This window comes from Echiichthys vipera, assembly GCF_963691815.1.
Source record: "Echiichthys vipera genome assembly, chromosome: 22".
Lineage (NCBI taxonomy): Eukaryota > Metazoa > Chordata > Actinopteri > Perciformes > Trachinidae > Echiichthys > Echiichthys vipera.
In genome coordinates, this window is record NC_139847.1 from 7,666,648 (window position 1) to 7,675,298 (window position 8,651).

The following is an 8,651-nucleotide window of genomic DNA, read 5'->3' on the forward strand; positions in this document are numbered from 1 at the left end:
TGTAAATGCTTAAAATTATTTTATATTTACACTTTGACATTTATTTTATTTATTTTATATTTATTTATATAATATATTTAGATTATTATTTTTAATTTATATTACATTATTTAAACATATTTCATATTTTTTTTTTACTTACTTATTTTATATTTTCACTTTTTAAAAATGTATGTTTTCCTCTTAACATTCACATTTTTGACGGATTTACTGAATAATGTTCCATTATGACTCCATAGTTTAAAAAACAAATATTTTCCAAGAAGAAAAACTCCATGATGCTTGTGCTCAGAAAAGGCCGTCTCACTCTCAGGCAACTTTCTTTTTTAAATTTTTTTATTTTTTAGCTCATATCAAGTTATTCCTCTCATTTAATGTAACTTGGTTCTTATTTTCACGGTGCATCTCAACCAGCAGCGAGGGGAAAAGTCCCCTCTGCAGCCTGCAGTCTGGAAAGATGATTACCCGGCTGCAGCCAAGTTTGGTGGAAAGTTGCATCCCGCAGAAAGTGATATTTTTTAGTATCCGCTCAGAATTTAAACTCCTAAAGTCTTAATGAAGCTGCAGAGACATTTGAGTTTTACGGCATTTGACTTTCAAAGCAGAGAAGCAGTGAAGAGTGAAATCTTTTTAACCTCACTGATGAATTATGCTCAACAGGATCAAACTGCAGTTTCTGCGTAAAGGGACGTTTTGCAGAGACGCTGAGCAGCTGTGTCTTTGCAAAGTCAGCACTAATTTACTGTGACTTATAAACAGAGTGTTTACAAAGTGAGGTAACGCTCTTCCTCCCTCGCCTTCACTCTTGCTCCCTTCCTCTTTGCGTCCTCCTCTCCCTCCATCTGCCTCTTTTTTCTTCTCCTCGCTCTCTTTGTCTCGTTGCAGACTTCAGCAAAGCCCCACTGTAATTAGGGCTGCTAGCCGCTGAGTTGCAGATTCTTTTCTGTGGAGATGGGAGTTTTCTCTCCCCCCCCCCCCTCCTGCTCCCCCTCCTCTCCTTTTCTTCACGTTTTCATACAGTTGACCAAAGGAGCTGACTGTTTGTTGTGTTACAGAAGTGTGGCAGGACGTTGAACAGGCCACAGAGGGTGTTCAGGATAAAAAAAGAAATGTGTTGTAAGAAATGTCAGAGTGCTTCACTTTTCATTCACACGCACGTCCTCGCACCTGCACCATCAAAGACCTCCGACTGCACCCACAAGTGAGAAATGTGACTCCTCATCTCTCTCTCTTGACTCACCGTCTTTTCACATCCTGCGTTTTCTGCGAGTGTCTTTCCCCTCAACAACCTCTCCTCCTCCTCTTCCTCCCCCGACTCCTCCCAACCTCCTCCCTCCTCCTCCTGCTCTCTCCCTTTCCTCTCCTCCCCCTCGTGTTGTTTTGGTTTTGGGGAAATGAGAACCAGATGTTGCTTATTGTGCAGAAGCCAGATGTGGCTGCTTTTTTGGAGATTAGCTGACAGGCCCTCTGTAGTTTCACCCGCAGACCAAAACAGGGAGGGTTTCCTGGCAGATATGAACCGGGGACGGGGGTCCGGGAGGATGAGCAGCGCCCTGGTGCAGGGTCTGATTCAGCAACTCTGCTCCAAGAGACCACAACCCCCTTGACCTGGGTGTTCCTGGAGCGTGGGGCACCCTGGGTAGCATGTTTGACAAAAAATGACACAGCTTGAACATTTTGAACTGTGCATGACTGTATGAGAACTGGCACCGCGGCCTGCAATTATCTTTGTTTGTTGAGTTGGACAGTAAACCACGTGGCTTCTTGGGTGTTTTTAAAATATTTGTTTGCAACTAAAGGAGTATTTCTTGGCACTGGGACTGATTTATTACTCTTGTCAGATTGTTCTGTAGAAGATAACGATGAAATCTGCAGCAGGGAAGAAATACTCAGATCCTTTACTTAAGTGCAGAACTGCTATTAACAAAATGTACGTGTTTAGTCAAGCGGTTCCCAACCTGCGGGTCCGGACCCTCCTATGAATCACAAGATAAATCTGAGGGGTCGTAATTAATGTGAGAGAAGAAGAAGAATTCCTTTATTCGTCATTCAAATTCAATTTTCACTTTACACACACACACACAGGCCCTAAATACACACACATGCACAGACAGGACCTATATACATGCAACTAATGGAGAGATGTTAGAGCGAGGGGGCTGCCAGTGACCGGCGCCCCGAGCAGTTGGGGGTTCAGTGCCTTGCTCAACAGCACCTCGTACGTGCCCAGGAGATGAACTGGCACCTCTCCAGCCACCAGTCCACGCTCCATTCATGTTCCACACAGGGACTCAAACCAGCGACCCTCCAGTTCCCAGCCAAGTCACCTATGGACTGAGCTACTACCGCCTTAATACAAGAATACAAGATGGTGGAAGCTTCACTCATTTGTATTAGAGATGCACGATCCAGTTTATTTCCAATCCATTCTGATTCTGATACCTGAGCTGAGCGTATCGGACGATACCGATCGGATCCTACTGTTGAGAGAATGAAGCGTATACCTTACCATGTGAGTGAAGGCATCAGGCTTAACATAAACATTTAGCCTTGTTAAAAAAGGTAACAAATAAACCCAGATATAAATGTACTTAACATTATTTAATAACAAATAATAAAGTGTACATTAGCAGCAAAAATACATACATAACACTTCCATGTCAAGTGCACTGCAAACAGATATTTTAAAATGTGATATAAAACCATAACCAGTGTGCAAACATAGAATTAAAGTGACTAGATCGCTGTGAATGTGTTGCTGTGTTTGATATTAATAAAGATGAAATGGCCTCATTCATCCGATATCCGATCCAGGTTATTTTTTTGGATAATTTGACCTCTTTTGGCCTCAAACAGTTATTTAAAGACCCCATATTCTGCTCATCTTCAGGTCCATTACATGCTTTAATGTTCAAAAAACACATTATTGGTCTCATCCTGTCTGACTGAATACACCTGTATTCACTCTCTGTGTGAAACGCTCCGTTTTAGCACCTGTCTCTTTAAGACCCCCTCCTGAAAAAGACCAGTCTGCTCTGATTGGTCAGCGTTTCTAGGTCTCTGCACCGTCATTGTAGCTGGGGAATGACTGTAACAACCGTACAGAAGTCCTGACGGTTCGTTTAAAGACACAGGTTCTGAATACAGGCTGTGTGCATTTCTCTGTGGATGAAGGTTTTGATACTTTCACAATATTTATAAAGAACCTCGACCTGCTTTAGAATAAATAAGATATGAAAATCTCACTTTTTACATCATGGGACCTTTAAATGGGGCGACACGGTGGTGTGGTGGTTAGCGCTGTCGCCTCCAAAGACATGCACGTGTTAGTTTAATTGATGACTCTAAATCACCCGTAGGTGTGAATGGTTGTCTGTCTCTGTTCGTCTCTATGTGCCCTGCGATAGACTGGCGTCCTGTCCAGGGTGTATCCCGCATCACGCCCGATGTCAGCTGGGATCGGCTCCAGCCCCCCGCGACCCCGATTGGGACAAGCAGTTAAAGATGAATGAATGAATGAATGACCTTTAAATGAAACCATTTGAGAAGTTTAAGGTAAACAATCTGAAACAAGACAAGGAGCCCCAAGAATGACTGGCTTAATCTATAGCAGTGTATATGTTAATAATGTAAATTCATCTGAAACATAGTAACTGTAGCTGCCTGCGTATTACAGTAAGTAACGTACCTCAAAGCTGTATTTAAGTACAGTACTTCAGGAAGTCAGGCAGAACGAGAAAAACTGAAGATAAACCGAACAAAGTTACAGTAGAAAGTAAACGGTGCCATAATGTAGGTCACCCAAACAAAGTCTCAGGTTGAATTGCAAGCAGCTGTCCTGGCCACTTCCTGCCTGGCATGGAGAAGGAGTGCTGAGCCCATGGTTGTTCCTGCACCGCCCAGCCAGACCGTATGAGTTCAGCATTAAAATGGCTGACAGAGAGAAGGGGGGGGGGGGGGGGGGGGGAGGAATAGACGCCAACATGGCTGCCAGAGGTCTCATCTGCGTTCATGACCCACAGGACGGAGAGCAGATGCTTTGGCAGGTAAACTCGGTACGGCACCTCCAAACACGAAACCAGATCACTGGAGTTTATTTTCCCTCACGCTCTCTCATCAGCAACATCTTTAACAACATTAAACATGATTATATCTGGTGTGACCGCCCCACTGTGCGCCCGCCCGCCCACCAATTTAAAACTGAAAATATTTAACAGGGCTGTAAAGAAGAGGCACAGAGGAAGGTTTCTGGCAACATTAATACACTGCAGGATCTTAATAACTTCCTAGAAAGACAGTAAATTCTTAGGAAGGTTCCTGGAAAGAACCACAGAAATGTAATTGGTTATAATTAAAGGGAGCTTTGTTTAACTCGTACACAACCAATTAACTAAATCCCAAAATGAATCATCCAACAGTGGGTTTTAAGACAGTAGACAGCAGAGAAAAACTCTTCTTTCTCTGTAATTCCTTTAATCTTTGATTTAAAAAAATAAATTACTGTCTACCTAATTATTGTTTATTTATTTAACCTTTATTTTTCCAGATAAAACATTAAGAACACTTATTTACAGTATTGATCTGGTCCAAGAGACCTCAGCAAGAATAAATGTACAAATAAAAAAATACACAAGCGTGGCTCACAGACAAATAGACTTATTGATCCCTTTGGGGTGACTCTTACAAAATAAGGAGTTATAAAAAAAATACAGTATAAGATAAACAATAAACTCTTAACTAAATTAATATAGAAAGTAAAACAATTAACAGTAAACAAGAAACACTTGAGATAAGAATACAAGTAAAATTTAAAATTCACGGCAAATGAAATCAAATAAGTTAAGTTTACAAAACTGTATGGAGGATAAATAGAGGACTGTATATGGCATTGTGTTTGATACAGTTGATGATAAATGACATAACATATACAAACACATGTACACAGCCTATGTACAAAAGTAAAATTCAAATAAAATAGAAACCACAAATGTACTAAAATAGTCAGTTACTTTGACTTCTGACCTTTGGGTCGGCAGTAGCTCAGTCCATAGGTGACTTGGCTGGGAACTGGAGGGTCGCCGGTTTGAGTCCCTGTGTGGACCATGAATGGAGTGTCGACTGGTGGCTGGAGAGGTGCCAGTTCATCTCCTGGACACTGCCGAGGTGCTGTTGAGAAAGGCACCGAACCCCCAACTGCTCGAGGCGCTGGTCACTGGCAGCCCCCTCGCTCTAACATCTCTCCTTAATTGCATGTATATAGGTCCTGTCTGTGCATGTGTGTATTTCGGGCCTGTGTGTGTGTAACATGATTAATAATAAGAGTGAAAAGATTCAATTTCCCCGCTGCAAGATAAATAAAATTCTTCTTCTTCTTTAAAATTACCCACTTTTTCTTTTTGTTTGGCTCGTTCATATCCAATTTTAACAGACAGAGAGAGCGTTTAACACACAAACACAGCAAATATGGAGTGTAAAGTTATAATAACACATTGATTACTCAGGATGTTTGTAGCTCTTTATCTGTAATTCCTCTGAAAAACTGTCAATAACTTCCTTAGAACAGTTCCAGGAAACTTCCTGGAATACCGTAGATATCTGTGTGTTGTTGGAGGTCAGATTTAATGTTTCGCTCCAAGTCACTTGAAGAAATTGAACCCATGCTGAGATTGAAGTGCTGTTTCTCTAAACACACTGTTGCTGCAGCCTTGTGAATAAACTCTGCACCCTTAAGGCTTTATAAGTTCTAACTGATGAGTCTTTCCGGAGGTGTCGTAAACAATCAGGACACATTTTATGTTGTAAAAAAACACCTCTGGCTGATGTTTATCCTTTTTCTTGGGTAATAATGCTCTTATAATGTACTTTAGCAGCATCTACGTATCTACAGTGATCTAGTGGAGCGGTGGAAGTTTCTCTGGAAAGACGGATTAGTCAAAACAGTTGCTGTGCATGAGAGAAATCCAGCGAGACAAATGGAAACACCGGGTGACAGAGTGAGAGAGAGAGAGAGAGAGAGAGAGAGAGAGACAGTTTGGCTAGTAGATGGAAGCAAGTGGATGAACAGATGTGAGTAGAAATAAATACAAAACGTGGGGTCAGCCAGGTTAGCGTCCAGTATATTCATGATGTCGACAGGAGCACCAATGTCTCTGAGTGTCTCACTAACAGACAGTGGTGGAAGAAGGGCTCAAACCCTTTACCTGCAGGTAAAAGTAGAAGTACTCGTCTAAAAATACCTAATCAGGTGTGCACACTGCTCATGGCTGCTGCACCGTCTGTCTGGGAGGCTGCACCCTGTCTCTTTTAAGCCCACTCTGCTCTGATTGGTCAGGCACTTCCTTGTCTCTGCAGAGAACTGAAGGCAACTGAGTGTGTTGTGCGACCGGGAAATTAGGGAGAAATGAACAAAACAAGCAATTTTACAACTTTGTGAGCCGTTAGCATGTAGCTACATGTAGTAAACAGCAGCACGTTTTACCGGAGCGTGTACGTAGCTGTGCTTCGTGGGCGTGCCAGGCATGCTTTTCCTGGGGCAGATGACCTTATTTGAAAATCTCTGAAGGTTTGATGTCAGACTGTCCAGGAAGTTATGTTTTATTGCCCAGTTTATGATGATTTGAGGAATGTATTTTTAACAAAAATGTTTTCCATTAAAGTGTTATTGTGATGCAAAATCATCCCATCGTCTTTTTTGGCACTTACAAATATCAAATAAGCCGTTGAAACAGTTTTTTCATGTATGAAACATTAACAGAGAAATCCAGGAGAGTCGTTAACAGCCGGACGTGGCTAACACTGATTAGCTCGGGGCAGCATGGTGAAGGCATTAAAACGTCTTCTTTAACCACTAATACTGCTCAAAGTAACACCAAACCTCTGCAGTAGCATGAAAAGAGTCTTTACGCATAAAACAAAGCACCAACAACATAGTTAGTGAGAGATATTAAAAGAGTGTTTTGAAAGACTTACCAACTGGCCCCTGTACCAGCTCCTCTCATAGTAAAGTCCATTCAAGTGGATTAGCAAAGTCAATCCAAAAGGAAGGAGCCCATTGGTGCTTGTTTTCTGTGTAGGGACTCTTCTCATGCTACTGCAGAGGTTTGGTGTTATTTTAAACAGAATTAGTGGTTAAAAAAGACGTTTTAATGCCTTCAACGCTCTGCCCCGAGCTAATCAGTGTTAGCCACGTCCGTCTGTTAGCGACTCTACCGGATTTCTCTTTTAAAAGTTTATACAAGAAAAAAACTGTCTCAATGGCTTATTTGATCTATATAAAGTGCAGAACAAGACCATGGGATGATTTTGTGCTGGAATTACACTTTAATGTATTCTGTAAAATGTAATTTACGTGAAAATAGATGTTCTTTTTCAGACTAAACTAATTGTTGAAGATCTGTTTTCTACGTTTTTTTCCCGATGTCAGCGGTTGTTTGCTTTGACCTTGTGGTTCGCCCCAGACTGTTGTTGTTTATGGTTACACTGATACATTTAAAGTATGTGAAGAGTTAAAAACAGAGCGCACGAGAGAGAAAAAAAGGGGGTTGAAGAGGGCAGAGAAAGAAAGAGCAAAAACAGACCAGAGATACTTGTGGTTTGAGACTGAAGCCTCATAAAAAGAACAATTTTGCAGCGGGTGAGGAATTAAGAGAGAGAGGGAGGAGAGGGACAGAGGGAGGAGAGGGAGAGAGGGGCGCTGCTCCCAAAAGGTTCTTTAGGATAGAAATGTGTGGAGGGGAAAATATCCCCAACCCCAGATCACTTCTGTCCTGCTGCCTTATCTCACCTCACCCTTCCTTCTCTCGCTTTTTCTGAAACACAGTTTTTCTTCACACACTTTTACAATGAATTTGAAGAGATCCAGGGCGTTAACTGGATTTCTTTTTTGTATAAACTTGAGCACATACAGTACACACACACACACACACACACACACACACACACACACACACACACACACACACACACACACACCCACACACACATATGCAGCCGGGTTTGGCCCAGAGGTTCAGATGTTTCAAGAATACCAGATGTTGAGTTGGAACGCGTTTCTTCTGAAAAATGTGACCGTTCCATCATTTTTTCCGACTCGTTCCTCGACACATGACTGTTGGCTCCGCATCCAAAACAGCAAGCGGTGGTGTAACTGTGTATCCGCGCCGCTCCTCCGTCTGTGGCCCTCAAGGAGCTCATCACTCCCCTTTGTTTCCTCCTTTTTGTTTTGCACTAAATTGGTTATTAATTGAAGATGAATATCTAACCGTTGCTTGATCACGGTGCTGGAAATGGTCCAAGTTTTGACATAAAACTATTGATATAATTGTATCGTTTACTTTTCTATACTTATATGAACAGAATAGTTATGACAGTGAGCGGTAATAATGGAAAAGCTGAAAAAGAAAAGCAAAACTAACAGATACTGATCTGGCTAAACTGAATGCACTGCAGTGATGTAATCATCCAAACAGACCACGTCCAAACACTCTTTAAAAACATTTTGGTAAGAAATGGTAGGGACATACTTGCACATATCCTTCCAGCTGTATTTCTGGATACAAACTGCCAAAGCAAAAGGACATTATGAAGACTGCACCGTAGTATATCCGTCATGGTTTTAGCACGGAGTCTCGATTAAAGAGTGTTTGTCTAAA